The following is a 13,587-nucleotide window of genomic DNA, read 5'->3' as shown; positions in this document are numbered from 1 at the left end:
TCCTCTAATTGTCAAGTAAATGATGGTCTGCCTTCTCTAAGTGACCCTCCTTAAGAGTGTTAGGAAAATTTCACAACTTCCTTTGTGGATTCTAAAGCTCTCATATAATAACTTTTTTGTGAGATGGCTTCTGATTTTATTGCGTAGGCTGGTGTCAAAGTGATCCTCTCACCTCAGCCTCTAAGTAGGTGAGATGAGAGGTGTGAGTCACTGTCCTGGGCTGATATAGAAGCATTTTTTCCCATAGATGGCTCCCAGATTTTTGTTACCATGGGAGGAATACATGAACATGGGACTTTTGTTCTACCATCTTGCTGATTTTACTGTCTCTATATATGTTTGTACTTTCTATTTCATTCTGTATTCAATTTTCTATAATTTTAGATTTAAATATTCAAAACTATGTGTTAGAATTTCAACTTATGTAACAAGTAATTTAGATAATGAGTAGGCATTCCATATTTAGTAAAAGGCTCACTTGAAAGTTCTAGTTTACTCTGGGCAAAAAGAAATCAGCAGGATTGTCATCACTTTCCTCAACCTATATTGAAATGATATTTTAATTTTTCCCAAATGCTTATTTTAAATAGTATGATTTATCATATTTTACAAGGTTAATGTTTTTATTTTATTTATAAACTTTTTGATTGCTTCTATAGGGTGAATTAAACCTTTTCAGGTTTTGTGAAAATAGCAATATATTAATAACATAATAAAATTTATCTTTACTGTTTTTAAATCTTTATTAACATTTTCTGATAAGTATCTCATGTTAATGAATTGTACATTTCCATGAAATTTTATTGTCATGTGCTGCATAAAATATTCAGTATACCTGCTCATTTGAGAAGCTGTTAACTAATATTAAGAAAAAATACCTGCTTGGGATAGTTCCATAGTCACAGTGCAGCACTGTAGTTGTCTAGAAAAGAGAATTCTTGTTTGACATAGAGGCTCACTGTGTTGCTAGAATACTGTAGCTTCTTCCCAGCATAGAACAACTTCCAACACCTGGGTTCAAGTGATTCTCCTCCCTTAACCTTCCAAATAGCAGGAAGTACTGGTGGCCACCACATCTCCTGGCTATACTTTTCTTCTTTTAGTAGAGATTGGGTCTCACTGTTCCTTAGCCTGGTCTCGAACTCCTGTGGTTCAGCTATCCTCCTGCCTCATCCTCCCAAAATACTAGGATTGTAAGTGTGAGCCACCACATCTAGCCACATTTTGTCTTTTATAAATAATGCTGTGATGAATGTGAGTGACTACATGTGTCTTCCCCGTTCTGCAGTGTTTATTTTGGATATATGCAAAGATGTGAGATCTCTGGATCAAATAATAACTTTTAATTTTAGTTTTCTGAGAAACCTTCATACATTTATTTTTTATTTTTTATTAATTTATTTTTTGAGACAGAGTCTCAAGCTATTGCCTGGTTAGAGCGCCGTTGCATCACAGCTCATAGCAAACTCAAATTCCTGGCTCAAGCAATTCTCTTGCCTCAGCTTCCAAAGCAGCTGGGAATACAGGCGCCCACCACAACGCCCGCCTATTTTTGTTTTTGTTGCAGTTTTCATTATAGTTTTAGCTGACCCCCAGCAGCCTTGGTGTATGTGTTTGGCACCCTACCCACTGAGGTAGGAGCACCGCCCTCCTTCACACATTTTAATAGCGTCTGCAATGTTTCTCCTCACCAACATTTCAAAAGGTTTCTAATTTCTCTATATCTTTGACACACTTTTTTTCCATGTTGATTGTGAGTATGATGTAATATTTTATTGTGATTTTGCTTTGCATGTCTCTAATAATTAGTACTGTAGGTATCCTTCGAAATGATTACTGGCCATTTATATTTCTTTGAAAAATGTCAGTGAGCTACTGCCTTCCACCTGGTTCTGCTCCCAACCTCTTTTTTATTTATTTTTTTTGTAGAGACAGAGTCTCACTTTATGGCCCTCGGTAGAGTGCCTCACACAGCTCACAGCAACCTCCAACTCCTGGGCTTAAGCGATTCTCTTGCCTCAGCCTCCCGAGTAGCTGGGACTACAGGTGCCCGCCACAACGCCCAGCTATTTTTTGGTTGCAGTTTGGCCGGGGCTGGGTTTGAACCTGCCACCCTCGGCATATGAGGCTGGCGCCCTACCAACTGAACCACAGGCGCCGCCCAACATCTCTATTTTTTTATGATTGATTTCAGATTATTTTGTTTGTTTGGGTTATATCCTTCTAATATTTTGTACATGTCATAATCTTTCATTGATTTCATTCTTAAACTTAACATGTGAGTATAACCTCCAGCACTCTAACCCACATTGTACTAGAAAAGTGAGGACCATTACATTTATACAGTGTTTTATCTATGAAAGTGTGTGGGTTACTTTTTAGTTGAAACATTTTCCAACATTTCCTCCTAAGAGCTTGTCATCACTTGCTAGACCTGAATCTGTTTTATTGAAATCTCTGTGCTGCTGTAACAATATTTTCCATTTGGATTCAGCACCCCCGGCTGTCTTATAAACTATAGCATCATTGATTTTAGCCCTCTCACTCATGGGAGTCAGCAAACATTCTTTGGAAATACACTCCAAAGCAAGAAGGATTAACACAGGTGGTACTCTTCCCCCCCCACCCCCCCCAGGACAAAGGTGGGATTTTGAAGTTTACTTTCATTTAACCATTCAGTAGTAGGATGGCATAAAGTCTGTGGAGGGTAAATATGACAAACTTTTCTTTTCTGTTCTATTTGGTTCTTCTAGTTGCTATTTAATTATATTTTTTTGAGACAGAGTCTCACTATGTCACCCTCTTTTGTGCGCAGTGGTATCACAGCTCACAGCAACCTCAAACTCTGGAGCTTAAGATATTCTCTGGCCTTAGGCACCCAATTAGCTGAGACTACAGGCACCTGCCACGATGCCCAGCTACTTTTTGTTGTAGTTGTCATTGTTGCTTGGAATACTCAGGCCAGGTTTGAACCTACCAGCTCTGGTGTATGTGGCTGGCACCCTAGCCACTGAGCTACAAGCGTTGAGCCTTTATTATTATTATAGACTACTTTTTTTTTTGAATTTTACACACACACACACATATATATATATATGCACACAAAAAATTATTTATGTATTTAATTGAAACTTGAGTTTCTGTTACCCTGAGTAGAATTTTGTGTTGTCCTAGCTCACAGCATCCTCATTCTTCTGGGCTCAAAAGATCTTCTTGCCTCAGCCTTATGAATTGCTGAGACTGGAGGCATGTGCCACCATGTCTGACTAATTCTTCTATTTGTGTTAGAGATGGGGTCTCACTCTTGTTAAGGTTGATCTCAAACACCTGTGCCCAAGTGACCCATTCACCTCAGTCTTCCAGAGTTTAAGGATTAAAAACGTGAGACAATGCCAGCCTCTACTTTGACTCTACAACTTCTGTTTATCTGCAGTGCTGCAAATACTTTTTTTTTTGAGACAGTGTCACTTTATTGCACCTTGGTAGAGTGCGGTTGCATCATAGCTCACAGCAATCTCAATCTTCTGGGCTCAAGATATTCTCTTCCCTTAGCCTCCCAAGTAGCTGGGATTAGAGAAGCCTCCCCCAACACTTGCCTATTTTTAGAGGTCTTGCTATGGCTCAGGCTGGTATCGAACCTGTGAGCTCAGGCAGTCCACCCACCTCAGCTTCCCACAGTGCCAAGATTACAGGCATGAGCCACTGTGCCTGGCCTGTGCTGTAAATTCTTACCTGGTTTTGAGAATTCCCCCAAATGCAGTGTATGCACGCAACATTTATTCATCTTTAAAATAATTAGTGCCTGTGTACTGTATTATGGCATCTTCCTAATGTTCTTGACATGATTTTGCAGATAAAATGTACTTAATTCTCATTAAAAGGCAGTGGCTAAAATTCTTATTGTTTAAATTTCTTTCAGTTATGTCTAATCATTCTATCCTAGACTGTTCCCAAGAGCTGGGCACAAATATTTAATTCCCAGAGATGATCCTGAGATGATATCAAAGCTGTGGCCCCTAGAATTTAAATTTAACAAAAGACTGGGAAAGTTTGTATGAGTGTAAGCCACGGGATGTATGTTACAGTGGACTTGACCAACATGTAACAGCTACCCATGGCAAAGTCTTCCAATGTAGTAAATGTTTGAATGTCTTCAGACATTTGTCAAATCTAAATAGACATAAGACGATATATACTGTAGAAAACCCTTTTAAGAGTAAAAAATATGGGAAAGCCTCTAACTTCTGCTCACACATTACAGAACATAAGATGACTCATATTGGAGAAAAACAGTACAAATGCAAAGAAGGTAGTCAAGTCTTCCAGTCTTGCTCAAGCCTATCTAAGCCTAAGAGACTTCATAGAAAGAGAAAATTAACAAGTGTGAAAATTATGGCAAATGTTTACCCACAGATTAAAATATTGTAACCATGAAAGTATTGATACTGAAGGAAAATCTTACAATGATCAGGAATGTGACAAACTTACCAACCAGTACTCATTTAGTAACCATGAACTAATTCATTGTGGAGAGAAACTGTACAAATGTGAAGAATGTGGCAAAGACTTTAATAGTACTCAAACCTTTCTAGAGATCTAAGAATTTGTTCTGGAGATAAACCCTATGAATTTGAAGAGTATGTCAATGCCTTTAACCAGTACTCAACGCTTTCTAGACATCAAAGTATTCATTCTAGAGAGAAACCATACAAATATAAAGAATATGGCAAAGCCCTTAATTGATATTCAAATCTTTCTATAGATCAAAAAATTCGTGTGGAAAGAAACCTTAGAAATGTGAAGAATGTGGCACAGCCTTTAATGTTAGTTAAATCCTTATAAACCTCAAAGAATTCATTCTGGAGAGAAACCCTACTAATGTGAAGAATATGGCAAAGCCTTTACACTTAGTTCAATTCTTAGTAAACATCAAAGAATTTATTCTGGAGAGAAACCCTACACGTGTGAAGAATGTGGGAAAGCCTTTACCCTGCACTCAATCCTTTCTGTCCATCAAAGAATTCATTGTGGAGGAAAACTCTACCAAGATCATAAAATGTGGCAAAGCCTTTAACTAGTATGTGAACATTTCTAGACATAAAACATTTCATTCTGGAGAGAAACATTGTAAATATGTAGAGTGTGGCAAACTCTTCAACTCACATTCAATCCTCACTGTACATAGAATAAATCATACAGGAGAGAAACCCTCCAAATATGAAGAATGTAGCAGTACTTTTACGTGTTTTATAACATGTTAAGCATAAAAGATTTCATACTGAAGACAAATCCTACAAATGTTAACAGTGTGGTAATGACTTTAACCAGAGCTCTTACTAAACATAAGAAAAGTCATATTGGAGAAAAACCTTACAAACGTGAATGATGTGGCAAAGGTTTTCACAGGTCCTTTTCCTTAGAAAACATAAGAGAAATCATAGCAGACAAAAATGGTAACAATCTGAAGATGTGTCAAATCATGCCAGTAGTCACTGTTTTTTGTACACAATAGAATTCATGTTGAAGAGAAACTCTTGATGTTTACTAAGGGTTGAACTAACAAATGTGAAGAACTGGGCAAGTGTTGAACTTGTGCTGAAACCATTCTATAAATGAAAAGTTTGTAACACAGAAATTCTTTACAAATGTGAAAAAAGTGTCGAATCCTACAACCTGTACTCACACTTTTTAGTACATAACAGAATTCATAGATAAATTCTATATATGAGTAGAGTGACAGTATCTTTAAATATCTCACACTATTGTGTTCATAATTCATGTGGAAGAACTACTCTACAAATGTCAGTCATGTCTCAAAGCCTTAAAGTTGTGTTTATCCTGTTAATAGGGCTAAGGAGAGACAGGGGTAGATGATGATGATAGGATAGGAGATTTTTTCCATAAGAAGAGGAAAAAATTGAGCAGAGGGGTCTTCCAAGAGACAAAAGCTCGCATTTCAAAAATGGTTCCCCAAACTGAACTGATGTTTGCTCTACAAAAATGAATCTCAGAGGTAGAGAGGCCACAATGTGGAGATATGGCTGTGGCCACAAAAAGTGGTCTTTGGAGCGGGCATACAAGTAAGATGGCAGTAGGCTCAAGTGACCTATTTTCATTAACATAATACAATGTATACCAGTTCTATCATACTCTACAATTACAATGACAAATGGTATTCATTGATTGCAGGGATAGAAATGGGAGGACTTTCCATTCTGGAAGATTTCCCTGTTTCCAAGAAAAATCATGAGTATTTTACCCCCACACCACTTAACACAGAATTGGAAAATCCATGTAAGGGGAAACAGTTTACTAATCCCAGGGTCTTCTCCACTTGAAAAGGTAGATGTATTCCTTTTCTGGAGTGAACATCCTTTTAATAAACTTTGCCCTTTTGCAAACTTGTATCTACTGTTCTGCTCATTTGTTTCACTATCTTGGTAGTAGTAACCATTCTTTGGCACCTGGAACAAAAGAAACAGGGAGTATATACCTGACATCTGGTCCCCATATGTGACATTTTAGTGCCAAAATCTGGGAGGAAAATACATACCTTCAGTGAGATAAACTAATGGAACAATAGACATTGTGAGTTCATTCTGCCTGCTGCATATTACTTACTACTCCTACATCTCTTTCACTGTCTTCACTTGTAGGTAATGTAGCTCCTAACCAACACTTGCTCCATCTGCTTTTTTCTTCTTCACCTGGACAATCCACTTCATCTCCCAGTTAGCACTAATGTTCAAAAGCTTAAAAGGGGGCTTCAGGCTCTAGAAGCAGAACGTTGAACCAGATTTTTCAGGTCTTAATAACCAGAATGGGGGTGAGGAGACAGTGAGAAAAAGCCAGGCAGGCCAGCAGCAAGTCTTAAGAGCAGAAGGAAGCTTTTGAAATGTTTGTTACACTAGGGGAAGAAGGTTGTCAGACACTGAGTTCTCCTAGAGGCTTAGGCAAGAAGACACCCAGACTGAGCCCTTCCCTACTATGACTGTGGGCTCCTGGAGTAAGAAATGTCTTCGGAAGGGGACTCTGCTGGGACTGTGCCTTCACTAGTAGAGAGATGCACTGGAAGTGACATTGCCCTCTCCTGGAGACAGGATCATATTCACCTTCTAGGCCCTGTGAAATCCCTGAACCAGCCCTGACCCTCTGGAGCTCTCTCAGTCTGATGGACAAATTCCAGCTTCAAAACAAGCTCAACTGGGAAGTTGTCTTTTTCTGCCATGGTAAAAAAACTGATGTTCATATAACTAGAGCCACTCCTCTGCTCTCCCTGGAAATTCAGGGCCTCTGTTTTCCTCTCCTATATCTCTCTTAAAAATGGAAAGTAAAAGTAATGTCCCTGTGCTCCCTGGTTGATGATGTTTTGGTTTATCCCTTTTAGCACTTTCCAACTGCCCTGCTCTCTTGTTTGGATGAAGTCTGAACTTTACATTAGAGACCTAAATCCTTTGCATCCACAGGCCTCCTTTCTCAGGCCTTTATAAAGAAAAGACTTAACTGGGATGCAATTTCTTTCACATTAGAAAGATCATTAAAGCAAGAAGGATCCAGTAGGGTGGCGCCCATAGCTCAATGGGTAGGGCGCCGGCCACATAATACTGAGGCTGGCAGGTTCGAACCTGGCCCTGGCCAGCTAAAAAACAACAAGTAGCTGGCATTTTGGTGGAAGCTTGTAGTCTCTGCTACTTGGGAGGTTGAGGCAAGAGAATTGCTTAAGCCCAAGAGTTTTAGGTTGCTTTAAGTGGTGATGCCATGGATTTTATCCAGGGCAAAAACTTGATACTCTATCTCAATAAAACAAAAACAAAAGAACCCAGAAGAATCCAGTATGTATTCTCTCCATGAGAGAGATGTGAAGAAAGTCATGAATATCAAGAAATGTAGATGGTAAAGAAAATTTAAGGAAAGGGAATCATTTTGTTTCGGAAAAAAAACCTAATATGCCAATGTTTGTCCTGAAATAAGTCACGGTTTAAGAAGAAAACTTTGTGATAAAGATAGAACTTAGGCATGTGAAAAATGGTCTATGTAAGGCATAATATTTGGAAAAGTGAATTTATTTTGTATATGTGAACATGTTAACCTACCTGAAAGGAATTGCTAATTAAAACAACAAAGTGTTCTTTTTGTTATCAGACTTTGTTTAAAACTTCTTCAGATTGCTTGTGTATATGTTGAAACTGATAAAAACAATTAAGTCATTTATTCATCGTCAGTCTGCTACCATTGAGTTAAAATAAATCTGCCTATCTATATTTTCTTTTTTTTTTTTTTTTGTAGAGACAGAGTTTCACTTTATGGCCCTCGGTAGAGTGCCATGGCCTCACACAGCTCACAGCAACCTCCAACTCCTGGGCTTAAGCGATTCTCTTGCCTCAGCATCCCGAGTAGCTGGGACTACAGGCGCCCGTCACAACGCCCGGCTATTTTTTGGTTGCAGTTTGGCCGCGGCCGGGTTTGAACCCGCCACCCTCGGCATGTGGGGCCGGCACCTTAAAGACTGAGCCACAGGCGGCGCCCCTCTGCCTATCTATATTTTCTTCTGCCTGTCTTAAGCTGTATTTGATTAGTTGTAAGTATTGAGATCAAGATTATGAAACTGATATCACTACTCAAGGTCATCATTACTCCTTTGAACCCAAAGTAAAGAAGAGAAGGAACCATCTTTATCCTTTAAAACACCAGACTCTTTTTCTCAATTGCCTGACATTTTCACTCCTTCCTCTGTGTCTTTAATTCACTCTTCACACCTCTTGGCTTTCTGCTCCTAAGATTAGATAACAGAACTTGTATGTGTAACTACTGTTACACTTGAACAACTTGTATTTTCTTTCACAAGTGTGGACTCTGTCCACACGGGACCATTTCTGGTTGTGGAACAAACTGGGTACTCCATGCCCTTCTTGTGGTCCCTCCTTTTTTTTTTTGAGACAGAAGTGTCACTTTGTCACCCTCGGTAGTATGTTGTGGTGTCATAGCTCACAGCAACCTCAAAGTGTTGGGCTCAGTGGTCCTTTTGCTTCAGCCTCACAAGTAGGTAGGACTACAGGTGCCCACCAGAGCACCCAGCTATTTTTTTAAGAGACAAGGTCTCACTCTTGCTCAGGCTGGTCTGGAACTCCTGAGCTCACTCACCTCAGCCGCGCAGAGTGCTAGGAGCTGGTTTTGAACCCAGCTCGGGCCTTCTAAACAACAGTGACAACTACAAATAAAAAATATATAAAAATAAACGATACAGAGAAGATTAGCATGGACCCTGCGCAAGGATGACACACAAATTCGTGAAGCATTCAATAAATTTTTGCATGTCTTGTCAAAAAAAAAAATATATATATATATATAGCTGGGTGTTGTGGCGGGCTCCTATAGTCTTAGCTACTTGGGATACTGAGGCAAGAGAATCACTTATGCCGAAGAGTTTGAAGTTGCTGTGAGCTGTGATGCCACAGCACTCTACTGAGGGTGACATAGTGAGATTTTGTCTCAAAAATAAAAAGGCTCAGCTCCCCTAGCTCAGTGGTTAAGGTGCAGGTCAAATACACCAGGGCTGGCGAGTTTGAACCGGGCCTGGGCTTGCTAACAATAATGGCAACTATAACAAAGAAAATAACTGGGCTTTGTGTCACCTGTAGTCCCAGCACAAGAGTTCAAGGTTGCTGTTAGCTTTGATGTCACAGCACTCTACCAATGGTGACATAGTGACACTCCTGTCTCAAAAAAAAGAAAAGAAAAGAAAAAAAGAAAGCTCTCATTAGCCAACACTGAACTGGAGGCATATGATCTGTATTAAAGAGCTTCACAGACCCCCTGAAAAAGATCCAGGAAGACTCAGGCTGATCCAGACTCCTGTCAGGCTGGATCAATGGGCAGCTCTTTCACTCTGGTCACTGGAAAAAATCAGGACAGACAGGGAGGTCATTTGAGCAAAAGGACTTGATGAGGCAAAGGCTAAAAAGAGGTACCCAAACAGTTAAGTTTGAAACCCGGGAATTGAACGTAGAAAGGGGGTACATGCTTTGTAAGGGATGCCTTCTTCCACTGGAATCTGATGATGTGATTCTCGGTAGGAAAGTGCAAGGCCCAGAGAACTCTGGCCACCTGAGATGGGCACAGCATTGTCCACAGGTATTACTTGGTCCATGACAATGGTGCCTTTCTGGACAGCAATAATTTGGCCCAATGTCTGTAGGATGCCCTGTCCAAGGGGTAGTCTGTCTTCTCTTCTCTACCTATGGAAAGCTGTGGGCTAAGACTTTCTAACAAATGCTAGGGCTACATATTCAGTGCTTAATACTCCACTCTCCCCTCTTACTAAACAATCCGACTCTGTAGTAGGAGTGCCAGGACAGCTGGAGCAAACTTTCTTAAACCTCTTACATGCTGGATTTGAGAAAAAGAGATGGCTCATTGGTTTCTTTAGATGCCTGATTTCCTCATTCTCTTGCTGGTGAGACACTTGTCTAAATTATATACTCATATTAGCTTTTCTCCAGAAAGCAATAGCCTTCCAATGAAGGTACAGGAAGAACATGACTAATAGGTGTCACTCCAGCAACTGGAGGGTGACGTCAAATGGCCAAAAAAAATCAACGTCCAGGTGAACTCTATCTGGGAAGAGCATACCTCTAGGAAAGCCCTCAGGACCAACCCATATTGAGGTCCACTTAGAATCAGGTCAACCAACACATTTATACTTTTAAACATGAAGCATTAATAGACATAGTCCCTTTGATTGACAATTTTATGAGATACAGGCCAACAAGTCCTGTACCATTGATTATTGTACCATTAATGGGCAATTAATTTGTGTTGTACTCTGTGTCTCTCTGCCTGTATCCCCAGGGGTACATGTTCCATTTTAAGTCCATTTTCTACTTGATGATTGGAAACTTGGACCAATAAGAGGGTGCTGGAGGAGAAAAGTAATAGTTGGCTTTTTCTGTCTTCTGGTGTCCCAAGTGAAGTTGAGCAGTGGTGTGTTCTGACTAGTTTTCACCAAGAATGTTACTTAACCTTTAATCATCTCACGTTTTGCAGCAGTGATTTTTTTCTGTTAAATTTTTCTACTGGGTTTCAAAAGTTTGTGCTGTGAAATAATGTATGCTACAAATACAGATGAAAGTCAATCTGTTACCCAAATACTAAATGGTAACTACCGTTTCTTTTTTCTTTCTGAGACGGAGTAGCACTATGTAGCCATTGGTAGAGCACAGGAACCTCCAGCTCCTGGGCTTAAGCAATTCTCTTGCTTCAGCCTCCCAAGTAGCTGGGACTACAGCCACCCACCACAATGCTTGGCCATTTTTTGTTTTAGCGGGCCTGGGCTGGGTTTGAACCCTCGAGCCCTAGTGCATGTGGCCTGTGCCCTACCCACTAGGCTATGAATGCTGAGCCTGATTTGATGGTTTTCAAATTTATTTCAGTTTTTTAATTAATTTATTTTTTTTTGAGACAGAGCCTCAAGCTGTTCCCCTTCGTAGAGTGCTCTGGCATCACAGCCCACAGCAACCTCCAACTCCTAGTCTCAAGAGAGTCTCCTGCCTCCAACTCCCAAGTAGCTGGAAATACAGGAGCAGGCCACAACGCTCAGGTATTTTTTTGTTTGCAGCAGTCATTGTTGTTTGGAGGGCTTGGGCTGGATTCAAACCCACCAGCTCAGGTGTATGTTGCTGGCGCCATAGCTGCTTGAGCCACAGGTGCAGAGCCCCGAACTGAGGTTTTATGTAAAGAAAATGTAAAGTAAATGACAATAACAACATGATTTCACCATGGCTTCGTAAGATAGAAAAAAATGTAAACATTTTTCCCTAGAAAATGCTATCAAAGGTTAGTGGATAATGGTCCTCCATGCACTGAGACCAGAAGAGTGAATATCTCCATTATTTTCTGAGTTAAAGAACAAGGTTGATAGCAAGTGTTCACATTGCTGCTTATAATATACAGAAGTGAATGAATAATGAGACCTTCTCTTTTTTTTTTTTTTTTTTGCAGTTTTTGACCGGGGCTGGGTTTCAACCCTCCACCTCCTGCATACAGGGCTGGCACCATACTCCTTTGAGCCACAGGCCTCCCAGGTAGCTAAAACTACAGACACCTGCCACAACACCTGGCTATTTTTAGAGATGGGGTCTTGCTCTGGGCGCAGACTACCCACTTTGGTCTCCCAAGTTCTGGGATTACAGGTGTGAGCGTCCATGCCTGGTGCTGCTTTTTTTTCCCTTCTATTTTTTCTATCCATCATCAAGAGTTCCTAAAATATTTTATTTGAGTGTTGTGTCCCTTACATCATACTACCTTGCTGATGAATTTTTAAATATTCAGGAACACATCTGTCCTGGGTCTGATCTCACAAATTACCAAAAACTCTCACGTGACTGGGTTGACTGATGAACTGATGCCTTAATGAGGAAAAGAGGCAAGAAATAGTCTGTGTCTGGTGAGTCTCTGTTTCTCCAGCTGTGGTGCCTGTGCAAATGGGGTGATCCTAAAGTATACTGACGTATACCCAGACAAGCCCTGATGAAACAGTTGTGCCCACGAGTTCCACAAAGACCACACTGCCAAACAAGTCAAATTTATAGCAGAGTCCTTTTATTGAAGAACCGGCTGGGTATTGCCTCAGTGCCTGAACATGGGGTTTCTGAGAGCAGCCCGGAGTACTTAAGGGGTCCAGTTTTTAAGGCCAGGTCAGCATCCTGGTTTGCACAGAGGCTGTCCAGGTGCATTTGGGTTCAGTAGCAAGCAAGCATTGTACAGTAGCAGAATTTTGCGGTAGTTAGTCGTACATCATACATTTTTGTTTTCAGTACTTTTCCTTCCATGTATCTTAGTTTCAGTAATTTCTCTGCCTGGTATTGTTTAAAAATCAGTCTGGGGACAGTTGGTACTTCTTGGTCTGTTTCCCAGGGAGTTAGCCAAGGAAGAAACTGGGAATGAACTACAAGCAAGAAATCAATTATTACTTTCTCATTTATCGTGGGGGTGAACTAGACTTCATTACTTTTTTGAAAGTTTGCAGTCCTAAAACTTTCCAGGAGTTAACTGGTATTTTTCCATTATAGCCTAGGTCTAACAAAAATACTTAACTTAAGCTGAAATTTAAATTATCCTAAGTTTATAGAAAGAATTCTAAATTATGTAATATTAAAAAAACTGAGTTAAATTTTGTAAAGGTCTTGAAATACACATTTTATTGGAAGTTATAGGAATTGTTTGTCATTGTGTCAGGGACTGAATTTGCAACAACTCTGTAAAGACCAACTATGGATGTGGGATACTGTTACTTATGAATAACATATCTACTCGGAAAACTTTGCTATTATCAAACACTGCCTTCTTAGGATAGTAGAGTTTTTTAGTCTGAAGGACCATTTCCATGGAAACCATAATAAGAATTTGCTAATTTTCATTACAAAAATATTTGAAAATTGTTTGGTGATTTTATATGATTGTCAACAAGTTAGTACTGCAGGTAGAATATGGCACAGGTGTTTTAACTGACCTTTTTGTGACTTCTTTTGTGATTTTGCTTAAAATCCCTTTTTTGTAATTTTATTCATCAAATTTTATTTACTCTACATA

The 13,587-nt window shown here is 39.8% G+C and overlaps 1 protein-coding gene, 1 long non-coding RNA gene and 1 pseudogene across 2 annotated transcripts in view; 2 read left to right on the top strand and 1 right to left on the bottom strand.

Annotated features, from left to right (window-relative positions):
* Positions 1-13,587, bottom strand: part of LOC128572512 (zinc finger protein 726-like) — a 440,502-nt gene that overhangs the window by 210,584 nt on the left and 216,331 nt on the right. The gene's annotated exons all lie outside the window — the stretch shown is intronic.
* LOC128573119 (uncharacterized) overlaps positions 1-13,587 on the top strand; it is a 70,811-nt gene that overhangs the window by 14,663 nt on the left and 42,561 nt on the right. Inside the window, exon 2 of the long non-coding RNA XR_008376315.1 lies at positions 11,998-12,080. This is a non-coding gene — a long non-coding RNA (uncharacterized LOC128573119). The remainder of the gene's footprint in view (positions 1-11,997; positions 12,081-13,587) is intronic.
* LOC128573187 (uncharacterized) lies at positions 9,220-9,307 on the top strand (annotated as a pseudogene).

The sequence above is a fragment of the Nycticebus coucang genome, chromosome 20, assembly GCF_027406575.1.
Source record: "Nycticebus coucang isolate mNycCou1 chromosome 20, mNycCou1.pri, whole genome shotgun sequence".
Taxonomy (NCBI): domain Eukaryota; kingdom Metazoa; phylum Chordata; class Mammalia; order Primates; family Lorisidae; genus Nycticebus; species Nycticebus coucang.
This window is presented reverse-complemented; position numbering and strand designations above follow the sequence as displayed.